This window comes from Schistocerca cancellata, chromosome 1 (genome assembly GCF_023864275.1).
Source record: "Schistocerca cancellata isolate TAMUIC-IGC-003103 chromosome 1, iqSchCanc2.1, whole genome shotgun sequence".
NCBI lineage: Eukaryota > Metazoa > Arthropoda > Insecta > Orthoptera > Acrididae > Schistocerca > Schistocerca cancellata.
The window spans coordinates 488,571,759-488,591,289 of NC_064626.1; positions in this window are offsets into that span (position 1 = coordinate 488,571,759).

Genomic DNA, 19,531 nt, shown 5'->3' on the forward strand with positions numbered 1-19,531 from the left:
TGTAATCAGTCCCCTAGAACTAAAAACTACTTAAACCTAACTAACCTATGGACATCACACACATCCATGCCCGAGACAGGATTCGAACCTGCGCTATATTAATGCTGATTAGTGTGTTAAACACAACACGTAAATATAAAATATAAATGAAAGAAGAAACGCTAATTAATATGAACTGTGCTAATAAAAATTAATTTCAGCTTATCGAGATAACATAACCGTTTTAGTAAGACAAAGTACCCCAGATCTTAGCAAAATATTGTGCGCATTCGGCCACGAAACGGTCTGTATCAACGTTCAGACCAGTCATACTGGGTTACCGTTGCTAACCTACCATGAAAGGGTACAAATTTAGCAATGCGTGAAGAGTCATAACGAAATTCTGTTAAAAATCATTCAGTGCCACGCTTAAGTCAATTCAGTTATTGACAGAAGCGGAAGAAGTAGGCAGTAACAAGTATGAGTTTCTACAAGAGTATCATATTGACATCCACAGGGCGCCGGTACAGAATAAATGTAGCAATAAAACGTATTTGGGGCGCGAGAATTTCTTAAAATTGATTTACTGATAGTCTATCTGCCTCCATCGAGATGAGAACCGAACGTAAACCAGACCTCCCCTGCAGTAGCAAACACCTTTCACTATGCTAACGGCTTTCCCAGGCAAACAGCCCTCTATTATTACCCCAGACATGAATAAGCCGGCAATTTCGCAATGAAAATGGCAAAATGATCTGCAGTTTCTGTTGCATAGAGCTTTCTGGACTCAAAAACATGAATTTTCTACCTTTATGTCACCGCTTATGTGACAATCATTCGGGATGTTTATCGAAATAACAAAATGTTATTATTAGCGAGTAAATTTAGTATGATAATTCTGCATGGGCGCCCTGTGGATGTCATTGTGATAATCTTGTAGAATTTTATACTTGTTACTGCATATTTCTTCCGCTTCTGTCTATAACTGAATTGACTTAAGCGTGGCACTAAATGATTTTTAACAGATTTTCGTTATGACTCTTCACGCATTGCTGAATTTGTACCCTTTCATGGTAGGCCAGCAACGGTAACCCAGTTTGACTCGTCTGAACGTCCACACAGACCGTTTCGCGGCCGAATGCGCATAATATTTTGCTAATTCGTAACGACCTAGGGTACTTTGTCTTACTAAAACAGTTATGTTATCTCGATAAGCCGAAATTAATTTTTATTAGTACAGTTCATACTAATTAGCGTTTCTTCTTTCATTTATATCTTATATTTACGTGTTGTGTTTAACACACTAATCAGCATTAATATAGTCTCAACCATGACTGAAAACAGTCTGACGAAGTTCGGATAATTTTTCAATTTCACGCCTGTGCATAGTATGTTGGTAGCACTTCGTCGCCTTGCCTGTTATGCTGTGTAGCAGACTTTAGAGCTATGCGGATCAGCATAACGAGAAGGCGAGGGGTCTCGCTCGTTTTGTCCACGACTGTACATTGCGTGCTGTACCCTTTGCGCCACGCTGTCGGGAATCTTGGTATCCATCGGTCTAACGGCCTAAATTAATGCCCTTAACAGCGTACCGAGGTTTTCGGAGCAAATTTCTTGTCCTCTTTTCCAACATAACTGCTATTTTAAAAAATGTTTCATAGACGTCACACAAAATGGGACGAAATTAAAGATAGGGGAGTGTTTAATGAGATGACTAGCTGATCAGGCAGTTTACAATTATTACGTTTAATAGACCGAGTAAAGGCTGCTATTTCAATGATAACCAAATATTAATTAATGATTTTCCTTGAACAAACTTGTTATAAGCGACTCATTCAGACCTCCAACTGGTAAACTCGAACTAATTTGTAAATTTACTCTGTGTTCCTTAAAGCGAGGACGCAAATCAGTCTCACGGCCCATTTGGAGACTAGATTCTACAAGTTGTGAACTGAATGAAAAAAATATTCCATAAAATTAGATTTTCAGAAAATACCAGTGTTCGAATGTTAATTTCCCAGTAATCGTTCAATCATGACATATCCAGCGGTGAGGCTGGGTTTTGGGTAGGAGGAATCTAACTGATCTTCTCACCCCTACACAAACGGAACTCAAATCGCGCCTCGCCACAAGGAAAGACATATCAACCCAGTATCACTCTGAAAAAATTCAGAACTTCTAATGGATGATGACTATTAGTAAATGTACCCGTAGCCATACAGCATGAAACCGCGGAACTATTGTCCCTTCAAGAACTATTAGGTGATTCCGTACCAGTTTATTGTTCTGTGACTTTGAAATTCACGAGATGTCTTTCTTCGTGCCCCGCACAGACGGCCACGACATCGGTGAACCCGCGCTAATTTTTGGCCAAAGTGTGTACACGGTGGTGTTCGTGTCGCATCTAGCGCCGCTCCAAGGTGAGCTGGGGCAGCAGGCGTCGGAAGTGGGCAGTCCCCTGGTCCGCACTGAACAATCAGCGTCTTCGGAAGACACCCGATGGTCAACGCCGTGCGTGCCAGAGCGTGGCGTGAGGGACGAGGCTATTGGTGGAGTCAGTCTGGGCCTGGAGGTGTGGACAACGGATTGGGCGATGCAGCGACAAGAGCTTCACCTCTACTGGAGGCCACGGTGGCTAGCGGCCGACAAATAAGGGGCGGCGCAGAGCGTGGTACAAAACACTGGCCTCACTCTTTTTGATGGAGCATGGCAGGTCTGTAATTTCGTAGAGGACTGCAGCTGAAGACGGGGCAAATCATGTTGTTGGTAGTCAACGGTCAAGGTAGCCAAATGGGAAACGGTGGCCCCTGGAGCTGGGGTAATGGAATCACTGATGGGCGATGTGGGGCGTGGTCGAGCGGTGTGGAGAACACAGATCAGGATTGTTGATGTCTTTCCTGGTGGCGAGAGAAGACACCAACGCCAGGAAGATAAACAGGCAAGTGAAAGAATCATTGGTCCGTAATGATTCTTGACAACTATTCAAAGTGACATTTGTGTGAGCTAAGTAAAGCGTACTTTGAGCAGAGAAAGCAGTGTACCGTGAGTGTAACGGTTCAGTAATACATCACACTGTGATAAAATGAGCACAGCGCCATGTGTTTAAATGTTTCTCCTAGGCACTGTGCGTAAGCCACAGTGTGCCTCGAGACGATGGCTCTGTAGAATTTTGTATTGTGATTATTTACTGGGTGTCGATACTAAGAGTTACCCCTTTCAGTTTCTTTGTTATTTCGACAGATATTTGCAATTTAGTTTCTGCAGTGCGTAGCTCCAGTTAACCCAAACAAATACTGATCAGCACGCCACTCAGGCAACGCCGAGTGTCGACAAAGAAAGTGAGTTTGTTTCCTGTAACATACACTATCATTTTTAAAGTGAAATCATACGTGCCCATACGAAAGAGCGGTCGCACATTAATCTATTTGTTTTACCTATAAGTATTATCCAGGAAAGTAAAACACGCGGACTGACCAGTATTGTAGCAGCTACTGAGCAGCGCTGTCACGTGGTTCTTACAGTCAGGCGAGCGAGAGTGATAGTGTCGCTAGTGGACTATCGAGTTTTACTATCCCTATTAATAAATATTGACAAAACAATAATCGCACTAGACCTATTTGGCCGCTCCATGGAATACGAACTTCAAGTTCCACTTCAAAAATAGTTTTGTTTGTGACGGAAATAGTTTCAAGCTATCCGTCGACACGGGACGTCGCATGGGAAACTGAAATATGTAATTAGTGTTTCTTGTCGGTTCGAGGTACACTTTGCAAAAACGAAACGGCAGTTAGAGAGGGAGAGATATTTGTATGCCTTGCTGTTACTTTAGCCTAGGTAGAGTTCTAGCTCTTTCATTCTTCAACTGACTTTAATACTTTTTTTTTGGGTCATCAGTCTTCTGACTGGTTTGATGCAGCCCGCTACAAATTCCTCTCCTGTGCTAACCTCTTCATCTTCTTGCAACCTACGTCCTCTATTATTTGCTGGATGTATTCCAGTCTCTGTCTTTCTCTACAGATTTTGCCTTCTACAGCTCCCTCTAGTACCATGTCCTATCATCCTGTCCCTTTTCTTTGTCAGTGTTTTCCACATACTCCCTTCCTCTCCGATTCTGCGTAGAACCTCTTCATTCCTTACCTTATCAGTCCACCTAATATTCAACATTCTTTTGTAGCACCACATCTCAAATGCTGCGATTTTCTCCTGTTCAATTTTTCCCACAGTCCATGTTTCACTACCACACAATGCTGTACTCCAGACGTACATTCTCAGAAGTTTCTTCCTCAAATTAAGGCCGATATTTGATATTAGTAAACTTCTCTTGGCCAGAAATGCCTTTTCTGCCATAGCGAGTCTGCTTTTGATGTCCTCCTTGCTCCGTCCGTCATTGGTTATTTTACTGCCTAGGTAGCAGAATTCCTTAACTTCATTGACTTCGTGACCTTCAATCCTGATGTTAAGTTTCTCGTTGTTCTCATTTCTACTGTTTTTCAATACCTTCGTCTTTCTTCAATTTATTCCAAATCATACTTTGCCCATTAGACTGTTCATTCCATCCAGCAGATCATGTAATTCTTCTTCACATCCCCTCAGGATAGCAATGTTTTAGCGAATCGTATCGTTGATATCCTTTGACCTATGATTTTAATTCCACTTCTGAACCTTTCTTTTATTTCCATCATTTTTTCCTTTATGTACAAATTGACTAGTAGAGGCGAAAGACTACATCCTTGTCTTACACCTTTTTTAATACTTCGTTCTCGGTCATCCAATCTTATTATTCCATCTTAGTTGTTGTACATATTGTATATGACCTATCTCTCCCTATAGCTAATCCCTATTATTCTCAGAATTTCGAACATGTTGCACCATGTTTCATGGTCGAATGCATTTCCAAGTCGACAAATCCTATGAACGTGTCTTGATTTTACTTTAGTCTTGCTTCCATTATTAATCGCAACGTCAGAATGGTCTCTCTAGTGCCTTTACCGCCTTTACCTTTCCTAAAGCCAAACTGATCGTCATCTAGCGTATCCTCAATTTTCTTTTCCTTTCTTCTGTTTATTATTGTTGACAGAAACTTGGATGTATGAGCTGTTAAGCTGATTGTGCGATAATTCTCGCACTTGTCAGCTCTTACCGTCTTCGGAATTGTGTGGATGATGCTTTTCCGGAAGTCAGATGGTATGTCACCAGACTCGTACATTCTACAAACCAAGGTGAATAGTGGTTTTGTTACCACCTCCCACAACGATTTTAAAAATACTGATGGAAATGTTATCTATCCCTTCTCCCTTATTTGATCTTAAGTCCTCAAAAGATCTATTAAATTCTGATTCAAATACAGGGTCCCTTATCTCTTCTAAATCGACTCCTAGTTCTTCTTATATGACATCAGACAAATCTTCTCCCTCATAAAGGCTTTCAGTGTATTCTTTCACCTATCCGCTCTCTCCTCTGCATTCAACAGTGGAATTCCCGTTGAACTCTTAATGTTATCACCCATGCTTTCAATGTCACCTAAGGTTTTTTTTGGACTTTCCTGTATGCTGATTCAGTCCGACTGACAATCATTTCTTTTCAGGTTTCTTCACACGTTTCATGCGGCCATTTTGTCTTAGCAACCCTGCGCTTCCTATTTATTTCATTCCACAGCGACTTGTATTTCTGTATTCCTGAGTCTCCCGGAACATTTTTGTACTTCCTCCTTTGATCGATAAACTGAAGTATTTATTCGGTTACCCATGGTTTCTTTGCAGTTACCTTCTTTGTACCTATGTTTTCCTTCCCAACTTCTGTTATCGCCCTTTTTAGAGATGTCTATTCCTCTTCAACCTTACGGCCTACTGCGCTATTCTTTATTGCTGTACCTATAGCCTTAGAAAACTTCAACCGTATCTCGTCACTCCGTAGTACTTGCGTGTCCCACTTCTTTGCGGACTGATTCTTTCTGACTAATGTCTTAAACTTCAGCCTACTCTTCATCACTACTATGTTGTGATCTGAGTCTATATCTGCTCCTGGGTACGCCTTACAATCCAGTATCTGATTTCGGAATCTCTGTCTGACCACTAACTGAAATCTTTCTGTACGACCCGACCTTTTCCAAGTATACCTCTTCCTCTTGTGATTCCTGAACAGAGTATTCGCTGTTACTAGCTGAAGTTTATTACAGCACTCAATTTCTCTTTCTCGTCTCTCATTCCTTATCCGTAGCCCATATTCTCTTGTAACCCTTTCTTCTACTCCTTGCCCTATAACTGCATGACTATTAGATTTTCATCTGCCTTTACATACTGTATTACCCTTTCAATGTCCTCATACTCTTTCTCTGTCTCTTCATCTTCAGCTTGCGACGTCGGCGTGTATTCCTGAACTGTCCTTGTCACTGTTTGTCTGCTGTTAATTCTGATAAAAGTAATCCTATCACAGAACAGTTCACAGTAACACTCTCTCTGCCCTGCCTTCCTATTCATAACAAATCCTATTCCCATCAAACTATTTTCTGCTGCTGTTGATATTACCCTATACTCATCTGACCAGAAATCGCTGTCTTCTTTCCACATCACTTCAATGACCCCTACTATATCTAGATTGAGCCTTTGCATTTCCCTTTTCAGATGTTCTAGTTTCCCCTACCACGTTCAAGCTTCTGACATTTCACGCTTCGACTCGTAGAATGTCATTATTTCGTTCATTATTCAGTCTTTTTCTCATGGTAAGCTCCCCCTAGGCGGTCCCCTCCCGGAGATCCGAATGGGGGTCTATTCCGGAATCTTTTGCTAAAGGAGAAATCAGCATTAAATTTCTTCAATTACAGGCCACATGTCCTGTGGATACAGGTTTTTGTCTTTAATGTAGTGGTTTTCATTGCCTTATGCATCTTCATCCCGTGGATCTTTGTTGATTTTTTCGCCATCAGGGGCAGTTTCCCACCCTTAGGGCAAGGGAGTGCCCTGAACCTTGTAACCTCCCCACAAAATATAAAAAAATAAATAATATGAATAAGGTTCTAATTTAGTGTAACCTCAAAGCAAAATTCTTTCACAGTGTAACCTCCCCACAAAATTCGTTCCCATTTATAACCTCCCTACAGAAATTCATTCACATTTCACCTCCACACAAAATTCTTTCTGATTTAATCTAAGCTCAAAATTCATTCACATTTAGCGTAACCTCACAACAGAAAAATTCCTAAACCTCTCAACAGTAAAAATTATAATTATGTCGTTCAAATTCAGTGTAACGTCCCAATAAAAAATTAAATTCAGTAACCTGGTAATAAAGCAATGTAACTAACCTCTCAATTAAATTGTCGCTCACTTATGACTTTTCAATAATTCGCTGTGAATTTAACCGCTAAATTTTGGACGACAGCAGTGCTGCGTCATGGCCCTGAAAGATCATTCTGAATAAAAAAAGGAAAAATTCTTACCTCAATAAAGTCGCCGGATAGATCTGCTCTTACAATAAATTTTTCTGGCACAGCTCTGTGCAATGCTGAGCGATATATCTCTCATTTATGAAAGGAAGCAACTGATTTTTCTATTGCAATAGTCGGGATGATCATGGATGGGAGAAATTAGTAAATCCTTTAAATTGAAATGAATGGTCGTTAAAAGTTACTTTTTATATAGAAAATTATTATTACGAGAGTTTTAAAACATTTACATGCGACTTGAGATAACATTACTACATATTCGCGAGGCTGCTTTTTTACCTTATATAATAATACTCAGGCTCCGACATCGCTGCACTGCGACCGGGCCAGCCAACATGATACACCATACCAGACCAGAGCAGAGCAGAGCAGACTCCAGACTAGCAACAACTTGCTGCAACAGCTACACAGTTCCTACTGCAGTCAACACTGCTCTCTGGTCAGAGTCCTTGCATATCGCAGGCAGCGCATGAGCAATACATCGAAATTACATCTGCTCGGACCTCTTACAACCTCTGTCCGCTCCCCCGCCCTCTTTATCAAGGCCGTTGGCAGAATGAGGGTGACTTCTTATACCGGAAGTCTTCGGCAGCCAATGCTGATTATGAATGAAAATTGAAGCAGGGGTGGGATTCGAACCCAAAGCCGAAGAGGTTTTCATTACGAATCAAAAACGCTACCGTAAGACACTTGTAGGATCGAATAGATACTGGGGCAAAGGAACAGTAGAGGTAGAGGTATATTTTATTGTTTAGGTTCAAAATGGCTCTGAGCACAATGGGACTTAACATCTGTGGTCATCATTTCCCTAGAACTTAGAACTACTTAAACCTAACTAACCTAAGGACATCACACACATCCATGCCCGAGGCAGGATTCGAACCTGCGACCGTAGCGGTCACGCGGTTCCAGACTGAAGCGCCTTGAACCGCACGGCCACACCGCGCGGCCTATTGTTTAGGAATTAATGCCCCTTTGTGAAGGCTGAGCCCCAACGATTGATTTTATTGTTTGTGTGTTTTTTTCTTCTGATTGAGAGCTAATTCTGTTTCTGTGCTTGGTTGAGCAATCCTTAGAGACGGAACAAAAGCTCGATTACGAAAGATAGGGTAGGAAATCGGCCATGCCCTTTTCAAAGGATCCATCCCTTTGCGATCTACTTGGAGAGATATAGGGAAATCACCGAAATAATAAATCTGCGTGGATGGACGGGGATCTGAACTGTCATCCTCTCAAATGGTAGCCCAGTATAATTACCACTGCACCGCCTCGCTCGGTGAAAACGAAGAAGCGTCGAAAGTGGTTGCTCTGCACTGAGTGCCATAATTACTCAAATGTCAGAAACCTTAAGGAATAGAACATAAACTGTAACCACAGAATTTAAAAATTGAATACGTTATTGCAACAGAACAAATCAAACAAAAATTAATCTTTCAAATACGACGCAGCAGTCTGAAAATACCAGTATACTCTAACGTTTTGTTCGCCTTCTGAATGAGATGAAAATTAGCAATTGCTGCCATTACTTTCTACCGATAGCTGTCACATTAAGCGATCATAGATTAATGTAATTACGGAAAGGTACAGAAAGTGAACCAAGACACAGAATCATGGCGCCTAACACACTGTAGAGGAACCACTGTCATTACAGCGTCCCCTATTCTCGGAATGGAAAAAAATGAAAAATAGTTGTCGTTTGGGAAACGATGAGGTGGATAGCGATCAGGCATCCTTATCTTCAAAGCAGACTAAAAACGTTAAATTATATTGAGATCTGCTGACTATGGTAGCCAGGGCAGATGCGCTAATTCAGCCTCGTACTGACAAAACCAGCCCTGGTCGATGTGAGTTGTGCGAAAGGAAGTCATGTCGTCTTGAAACACAGCACCACAATTGGTCACCAAACACTGTGTCACAGACCTGATTAGCAAAAATGGTAACCAAATTCTTTGCAGCAATGTGACGATGCAAAGTAACCGTAGGACCTATGGAATACCACGATATGGCTGCTCAAATCATTACCAAAGCCGCGCCGTGTGTCACTCCTGGGACGTAAACTCGTCCAGAACTTCGAAACAGTGTAATAAGACTCATTGGGCAAAGTGGCTTACTTCCATTGCCCCACAGTACATGTTCTACTACATCGGGAACACTTTTTCTCGTGACGGGCACTGGTATCAGACTATCCACTGTGGGCTATTGCATCAGTGACAAGTGGTTTACGAAATCCAGCTCGCCCAGCAATTGCAAGATTGTGGAGCTCCGTTGGTGTTGTCTTGTTGCTGAAAGTGTTTGCGTGTGCCACATTCAGTTCTGGAGTGACTTTCGCAGCTGCCGTCTTTTTATTTTTCGTCAGAATCCCCTTGAATGACCTGTAACTATCGCGCAACACACGCTTTCGTCCGAGTTGTGAAATAGCGGACGATGTCATCCGATTTTTATGTATGAGATAAAAATCTTCGATACGGCGCCTCTTGAAACACCAACGCCTCCTTTACCGTGATTACGGAAGAACCCACCACTCGAGCACCAACGATTTGCCTGTCTACGAACTCACTTTGGTCTGATGCACTCGCAACATTTCGGACCACGACTAACACTTCGCAACACATTGGTAACACTGCACACATACCGTTCAGGATCCAATAAAACAGCGCAACCTGCAGGCTTGGCTAGCATCTGTATTTCCATTCAAGTATGTATTTCTCGCGCTGCTCCCATATTTTTCTACAACACCTTAATCGCTGAATCCAATGGATGATTCATTCCAATGGATGTCTTTTCTGGTCCTCGTCACCAGAGACGTGTGAATCCTGTCGTCATCGCCAGAGATATGTGTTGTGCCTCCAGTTGTAGGTAGCAGATACGAGACTGATATTCATAGTACAATCCTAAGGCATACCGCTAAAACTAAACTCCACCCGAACAGGCCATTGAAGCCTAACGGTGCCGCCCGGCCACTGTGTCATACTCAGCCCATCGGCGTCACTGGATGCGGATATTGAGGGGCATGTGGTCAGCACACCGCTCCCCCAGCCGTATGTCAATTTACGAGCCCGTAAGACATAGAACTTGTGAGGTAACGGGCGAGTTGTCGCACCTTGGCAATATTCTAAGTTCGGAGTTGGCGTGACCACACACGGACCGCTCGGTCAGCGCGGACCACTCGGCAGGTCGACCACGTGGGTCCGGACGTTGGCCGAAGCACGAGGTGTCCACCACGAGAGCATGGTTGGAAATTACATGGTGACGCTGTGTCAATGAAAGAGACTTGTATGTCGAGAGTGCCAAAGAGGGCGGACTTTTTGAAACCATGATGACAGACATTTCACAGTTCGTGTAGAAATTAATGGTAGTCAGATGAATCATGATACCTAAAAAAGAAACAGTACATTACTATTATTTGCACGACGATTCTTATGGTGTAATGAGATTTTCAATATCTTTATTAGTTTACAGTTTAGTATCTGACTGTAAAGTATACAAGCAACACCCAGCAGATGATTTCCAAAATCGAAACAGCTCATCCGATTTCGTCGATCAACGTGTCTTTAGAAAGCTATTAATGTGAACCTAAATTGGTATAAATTACAGGCATGTAACTTGAAGAGTACATGAGTTATTGCATGTCAGAGTGGCTGATTACTATCGATAACGTCAGGACATAAGTACTCGAAGTTACACCAAAAAACGGTAGCAGCATGCTTATAAATATATTTATTCACGTATGTCTTTGTTTACATCCGATATATACTGTTCATGAAGAAATTGGTCAAATATTTACTATGTTTTAGAAAACACAGAGACATTAGGCTACTGGCCGACTTTTGCTTGCTATTCCTTTGATATATGTTTATTTAATTTGTTTATGTATTGAATAATGAATGCTAGAGCGTGTTTATATGGCAACTGTAGGAATATTTATTTAATTTGAAGTTATTTAAATGTAAGTCCAGTATTTCGAATGTGTTTCAATGTCTGTGAGTATGTGTTGGCTAGAAGAAATTGCGGGAGTGCTGTAGCCAATCACAGAGTTCGTTAATGGAAAGACTATATGAAGTGGGGGAGGAGCATGTAATACGGGAGAGGACATGGGCGTAGTCTTGGACAGTGCGTCGCGAGGGACATTCTCACAGGACACAGGAAGTACTGGACGCGACGGCGCAACAGCCGCATGGTCGCGGTAGAGACTTGGACTGTGGATGGGATTGCACGTGGTCGCGAGAGATAAAAATACTTCTGAGTGCTGACATGTGAGATTTCCGAGGTTTCTACAGTGAATATGTAGTATGCGTTTGGAAGTGAATGTCTCACTAGCTATGTTGTTCCTCATAACTAATTACGTGAAGTAGGAATCTATTGTTTCCCTGTTATTCAACTTTTATTTTATTTAATTGCTGGACCATCGACACCAATAAGTGATTGAAAAAAAAACGCATTCTCAAAAGTACTTCTACCATCATACTCATCATTCAAAGTCGTTAATATAGTAACTGCAGTTTTTATTTGATTGCAAAATTTCTACAATACATTAGCATTTGCCGAGTGATAGGAACCTTCGACCATTCGTTTCAAGTGTCTATTCATATTGTATACTGTAGACTCAGCAGTACTTGGCTTGTACTGCGGCAACTAAGTATCCCACCCCCTAGACTACGAAAGCAGCCAAAACATTTAATATTTCAGCTTAGAGTTTGTGGGTGCGTCGTTGAGGCCAACCATCACATCATTTCATTTTATTTGAAAGCCCGCAAGATACATGGGTAAAATTCATACACTTTTATTTACGGGGTTTTGCATGTAGCCATATTTGGAAAAGCAATAATAGATACCTCACTTTTGTGTTGGATTTATAATCGTTTGTGTCACTGAATACTGTCCTTGGCTCTTACAAGGTGCGTGTAGGTCTTGCGGCGAGTGGCGGACACACCAGGAGCTACGCTACTCGGCTGAATCCGGGGCGGCGAGCTGGTAACGTAGAATGCGGTCGGCAGAAACAGTGATGGTCGCTCAGTAGGTGACGAGTCAGAAAGAATTCAAGTAAGAAAGCCAGTGGGTACATGTATGAATATGGCAAAAGGTAAACATCCAAGACTAGAAAGAGTATGGAAGAAAGTCGTAACTACAAGTCCTCCACACATAGAATCAGTGGGCACTGTTGTCTAACAGATAACTGCTGGAAACCCTAAAACCAAAACCCAGTAGAAGCGTGTAAGGTGCTGATTACATGAACAATAAACGCTGCTTCGAAGCACTGAATGGTGGAGTAGTATTGTGTACTTTCTGGTAAGCAAGTGCATAACACAACTGACATTGATGCTATAAACGGGTAATCCAGTGATGTAGTACGATCTGGATACGTCAGTGAAGTATGGAAGAAGAAGGCAGCAAGTACTGATAAAATACTTTGTAAATGAATTGAGATAACAGGAAATCGGGTTTTAGATGTAGTGTCCGAAAACTGTAACACCTCTCTAAAAAGCTGAGTGGCACACTGCGAATAAAGAAACAAAAAGAAAAAGTAGTAATAAGGTCCGATGTTCCATCGACATGAAATGTATCCTTTGTCTTCACACTCTGACGAAGTTACTCTCTATCGTTATGGTGCTTCATGTGCATCCGCTACGCGTCTCGGCTTTCCTCTCCACTTAGTGGAGACTTTCCATCGGTATCTCGTAGGCTGATACCTTTTCGTTTCGTACCTGTTAAATAATTTTTAATCTTGGTGTTTGCCCTGTGGATTTTGATATACCGGGTGTCTCTCCTACCAGTCATCAGGTGCAATTTCGCTGGTGTTTCGGCAGATATTCGCCATTTAGTTTCTGCAAGCTGTAGCTGGAGTCAGTCCAAATAAATCATACTCATCAACTCGCACATGCGATACCTACTGTAGGTAAAAAGCGTCGATATGTTTCTTATTACAAGGACAATGATTTTCAGTTTTCGATTTTACGTCTCAGGTTGGTCTTTTATGATATTCTTTTCATCGATATTTATTAACAGGAACAGTAAAACACGTAGAACAATCAGTTCTCCAGAAACGACTGCGCACTGCTTCTGCATCGCGGTAGCAGTCGCCGTAGGCCAGGGATGTCTTGTCGGCGCTGGGGTACTGGTCACTCCTCGTCATTTGTTGTCCCTGCCAATATACACCGACAAAACGAATGCCGCACTAGGCTAATTTGGAACCAAACTAAACACATGTCACCAATAAGGATGCCCAAATAGTCGCTTCAGTACACGGTGTAGCCCTGATTTGCGGCCACGGAGGCGTATGTTCTCGCATGTAAACGATCATAAAGGTGAAGAATGTTGTCCTGCGATTGATTGTTCCAAGCATATTGCGCCTTTTGTTTCAATTCGGTAATGGTTCTTGCAGGCCCTGCAGAACGAGTAATTTCACGCTTCGGCATGTCTCTTACGTTCAGCCGGTCGGAGTGGCCGAGCGGTTCTAAGCGCTACAGTCGGGAACCGCGCGACCGCTACGCTCGCAGGTTCGAATTCTGCCGCGGGCATGGATGTGTGTGATGTCCTCAGGTTAGTTATATTTAAGTAGTTCTAAGTTATAGGAGACTGATGACCTCAGACTTTAAGTCCAATAGTGTCAGAGGCATTTGAACCAAGGCACTCTTACGTTCAGTTCGTGAGATATCTAGTGATCCTGCAGGCCATGGCAGTATTTGTGCACCGCGAATGCCACGTTGCGATGTAACAGCCATATATGAACGTGCATGCACTGTTGAAAATGCGCACCATCGTCCTGTTGAAAGATGCCAGTAGCAAAAGGTTGACAAACTGTGCAATGTAGAGAGCATTTGTTACTTTACCCTACAGAAATAATACAAAATGTGACCGACCGTTGTACCATGAAGCTTGGGATGGGACCTGCGTATCGTGAGCCAATGCATTCTGTAACAAGCGCCGACCACTCTCATTAGACAGAACCTAATCTCATCACTGAAGACAACGGAGCTCCAGTCCACTCGATTCTCAACTCTTTACCGACTCAGAGTAGCCTTATTTGTCGGTATCGTAGTGTCAGTCGTAGCATGGCCAACCACACACGTCATCTTAATTCTGATGATGCAGACGGTTCCCAATGACTCATCAGGTGCGAAAAGTGCCCGTACTTCATCCCTGTGTAATGTTCGGTTGGCTACCGCTGCTCGCACAATACTTGGATCTTGTATTTGCACTAAGTGGATGACCCGAACTTGGTCTACAGGTGTGGGAATGTTACACAGACTACTGTTGAAAGTAGCGACATACCACGGATACATAGTCAACAACACGTGCAGCAATCCGTTGGCCACGTCCAGTCAGCTTCGTACAGGTTCACATTGCGACCCGGTAGAAATTACTGAAGTGTTGAACAGTAGTCATCGGTGGACCATAGTTATACCCAAGAATTTATGTTCCAAATACCGTTCACCTCTGCACTCAGCACAGTTACCACCAACAGAGTCAAAGCAGAGGATGTACAGCAGGCAACCAGGGCGTCACTTGATCGCGTACGACCGTTACAAACGAATCTCTAACACTATAACCACTCAGTAAACTTCTATCATACACAGATGCAACTGAACACAATCGTTGAGTGTGCCCCATTTTTTCCGGGAGAGTAAAAATCACTGTAGGAAACTAGCGAGAATATTGGAAAATAAAAAAAAAATTGACGATTAGCGAAAACACTATGATTCTGTCAAAGACGGTAAAATAATTGAAGTAACTGTTAAAATGAATGAACTGTGTCTTCAAAAAGAGATTACAAGTAAGAGAAGGGTAATGTAGTGCATTTGAACAAAACAGTTGCTGCTGAGGGTAACGGAGTGTGAAAGGAGACACTCAAAGTAGTAGAAAGCAGAATAAGAGGAAACCTGCAAGGGATAGGTCGACAGGACATCTTGAGACATCAAGGAGTTGTTGGGTTGTGATTGGAAGTGAGAGAGGTAAGGGGGCAGGGTTAAAATGTTCTAGAGGGAGAGCAGGGATTAAACATAGTAAGGAGGTTCCAAGTGGTTGTCAGTTGCAGTAGTTGTATAGAGATCAAAATTTTATACTAGTCTGAACAGGTGAATCAATCCCATCTTGAGTCAAGAGCCAATATTATCAGTCACACTTCGGAGGATTGTATATACCTATGTCAATTATGTACGCAGAAATAGGAAGTTTAATCCAAGGTAGGGAGCTCCGAACTAGTTCCGTAGAAACAAACGAAGGAAGAAAGAAACTATAAGAAGAAATTTTGCCCTTTCCACTGAGGAAGAACAGTGCCGATTTGCGTCGGTTTAGGAATAAGTGCCTACCGCACTTCTCAGATTGCCACTTGCGTCTGCATAGTCGCGCGATGCGCTCTCCAAATGAAGAACCAGAAGTGCGGGAAGTAGCGCCAGCCGCCTCCGCTCCGTTGTTGCAGCTCGGCGGAGGCGCCGAAAGAGGCTGTCGCCAAGTTGAATTGCCAGTGGCTTCCGCGCCGGGCGGAACTTCAGCCCCGCGGAGCGAAGCCTTGCGACGACGCGACGACGACGACAAAGTTGTGCGTGCCGCTCGCTCAGATGGCCAGCTCCGTTCGCCGCTTGAGGCCGCAGCCTGCTACAGCACTTGGCGGGGTGCCGCTCCGAAATGTCGCGAAATCTGAGACTCGCCTATAGGACTGGCGTTACTCGTTCTGCCAAATACGTCATATCCGTATAAAGTTCTGCCCGGGCTTCCTTCCATACCGCGCTCTTCAGAGGAGACCGCAATTGGCACACTTGTCAGAGCTCAATTGTTCTTCGGCTACAGCCGAGAACAAAGGTCGATGGGACTTCCTTTATCCCGAAAACTCAGGTACTTTATTTGACGATTTTTATTAACATTTAGTATTGTTGTTCTCTTTCAAAATATTTCATATAGGCGAAAAAATGTTCCAATCGTTGCACAAAAAATGTGAATGTGTGCCTCTTTATTTCAAATAACGGAGTGAAAAGTGGGCTAACAGCGCCTTTAAAAATTTGCCAAAAAGTTTCGGCACATGAACATACTCGCATTTCTTTTAATATGCAACTCAAACTCCCACAACCTCCTCCTGTAACCTACTCACATCCATGAGTCCATCACTGTAAGTGGTCCATACCCACCCTATGCTTGTTCCCCTTTCTCACTCATTCAGCCCAACTCACTGTCGTTGATGTTTGTGTCTCTCTGTCATTGTCTCATGTACCACAGTCACAATCCCCTTCGCTCTGTCCTGCTGCAGACTCCTCCCATCCTCACCGTCTCGCTCTTGCTTTCTCTAAATGCTAATATCTCCCTTCTTTCCTTCCTTCCTTCCTTCCTACTGCTGCTATTGCCTCTCACTGCCATTATCTCTCTCTTCCACGTTGTCATTGTTATATACCCTGTCTTTCATTATCACTGTCTCTCATCCACTTCCACTTTCTCTTCCTCTTTATTCCAGCCCCCCTCCCTCCCTCCTTCTCTCTTTTCCTAGCACTGCTATGCACTCCCAGCTGTGTTCCAGCAACACATTGTCCCTCTTTTTCTCTCACACTGACATTGTCTCCCCTGCTCTTTCTATAACACAACACTGTCTACTATCTTCCAGTATTTATGATATTGCGCCTCATTCCCATTGGCATTGTCTTCTTCTCTCTCAGCGTAAATGAAAGCTAATGTGTTCGTACACCAAAAGTTTTCGAAAATTTTTTTAATGTGCTGAGAAAGGCATAGAGAGGCACCTAGCATCCCACATCTCAACCAGAGTATTTTAAAATAAGCAGGAACGCATTGACATTTTTTTGAGCTCCTTTAGGAGCCTTTTTCTGCTGTTTCCTTTCTTTTCCCAACTACAGCAGGGAGGATAACTTATAAGAGAAATATGTTGGTCAGAAAAATTTAGATACTCTTCATTTGAAATCGAAATAACGAAGAACTGGTTTTACACATGAGTGAGACCGGATTTCTCCATGCTACGTCACTAACTAAATTTTTTTTTCACCTCACAACCGATTTTACTTCCGTGTTTCATGTGTACAAGTAGGGCACATTTCAATCTATGTATCCCTTTGTTTCCTGACATAAGAAAAAATTTACTTTTTAACATTTTCTTTGCAGAATTTATGTTATTGTGGCCTCAAATGACGGTAGGATTTTTTGTAAAATTTTATTTTATTTTTTACAACTTTTTTCACTCCTGGTACTTAGAAGTACCGTCAGACTCCATGGACAGAATCACAACATGCGCAGAAAAATGCTCCAATTTTTATAACTTGTGCTTTATTCCACATAAATACTAAATATTTTTACATTAGAAAATTAATTAACAAAAATATGATATTTCTGATTTTTTTTAAATTTCGCATAAATTTACCTTCTAGAACAACTTCACAATACATAGGAACTTTGCTATACATTTCTGACATTATGTACATATCACGTATTTAGTGATACCTCATGAAATTGTAGCAAACAGTTCTTTTTCTCATTGCAGCACAAATACATTTTACATGTACTACATTGTGAGTGTGGTCTCGACTGAATTTTATTTTTCGCACACATTTCGCATCGTCCTCTTTTACAACTGAACACTACAAAATGTTTCCCTCGGTTGCCAAGACGTACATCCTTAGGAACAGAAAAGTTATCCTTCCTTCTCTTTGGGGGAGTTATTTCATCTTTACCAGAGTTTCTCTTTTTGAGATTTGGCACTTGCTGTTCATTCATTAGCCCTAGTGCCACAGCATGCCTGAATTCCAGCAGTGGCAGTGCGCCATGTAGATCACTGAAAATGACGTAAGCATTGACAAAAGCAATTTCTATTGCTCCCCAGAAGAGACGGTGCCACCATTTCTTTGATCGCCTGTCAAGACCATAAGTTGAACGTAATCTGTCTGCATGGTCCACACCACCCATGTTTTTATTGTAATCACATACAATAACTGGACATGGTATAGTCATACTAGTTCCATCTTTACGTTTTCTTGACACTACGCTCTGTTCAGTGCCATGGAAGTTTGACACTAAATACACTACTTTATTGTCCCTCCATCGAAATACTGTTAGGTCTAAAGATGACACTCTGTGATTTGATTCCCCACGCCTTAGACGTTTCTCTTTAGGTAAATTCGCTGGCAAACCTCTCCTGTTTGTTCTAATTGTTCCAGAGGCAAATGTATTTACGGAGTTTAATTTCTCCAAATGTGGAACAGAAGTAAAAAAATTGTCGAAGTACAATTTTCTGTACTGACCCCAATACGGTTTAGACAATTTCAGTACTACTGTCTCCCCTAATCCGTACCCTGCAAAGTCCTTCTCCAGTGTCTCATTTCTACTTGATACACTTCAAAATTGAGTGTGTATCCTTTTTGATCACAAATTGCCCATAGTTTATAGCCTATTTTGATTGGTTTTAATGGATTATATTGCTTTATGCTGCTTCTTCCCTTCTAGACAATAATTGATTCATCAATATTGAGTTCTCTAGCGCCCCTGTATATGGACATAAATTTCTTATTCAAAGCAATTAGAAGTGGGCGTATTTTATACAATTTATCAGTGTTTCTTTCTGGAATTTTTGTTTTATCATTAAGATGTAAATTACTCAAAATAAAATAAAACCTGTCCCTACTCATGCATCGCCTTACAACAGAAATACCAAGGTCATCACATGCAGACCAGTAGCGTTTCCACGACGACAGCTTGTGGTAACCCATAAATAAATTAATTCCCAAAAAAGCAAACAGCTCATGTTCCTTCAGATTAAAAATTTTTCCCTTCTGTGTTGCGTAAAGATTGCTCTGGAAAATTTTTTCTTCTACAATTGGCTTCAAAATGAAAATAAGAACATCAGTAGCTGTGTGGCAATCCTGAAATAATTATTCCATAGGCCCTGCAAAACGAATACATGAATGGAATTAGTACTGCAGTTGTCACAGACGGAACAGGATTCTAGAGTAATTCGTGAAATGAAAAAGAAAAAATTGACTAATGCTCAAAAAGAATTTATGATAATCTAAGTGTAAGAAGGTACCTTCACTATATCTGTATTCACAGTTCCTTGTTTCAATGTGTTTGTCTCTCCACATTGTGTTTGTACGATATTCACATTGAGGTGAAGGTGTAAACGGCAAA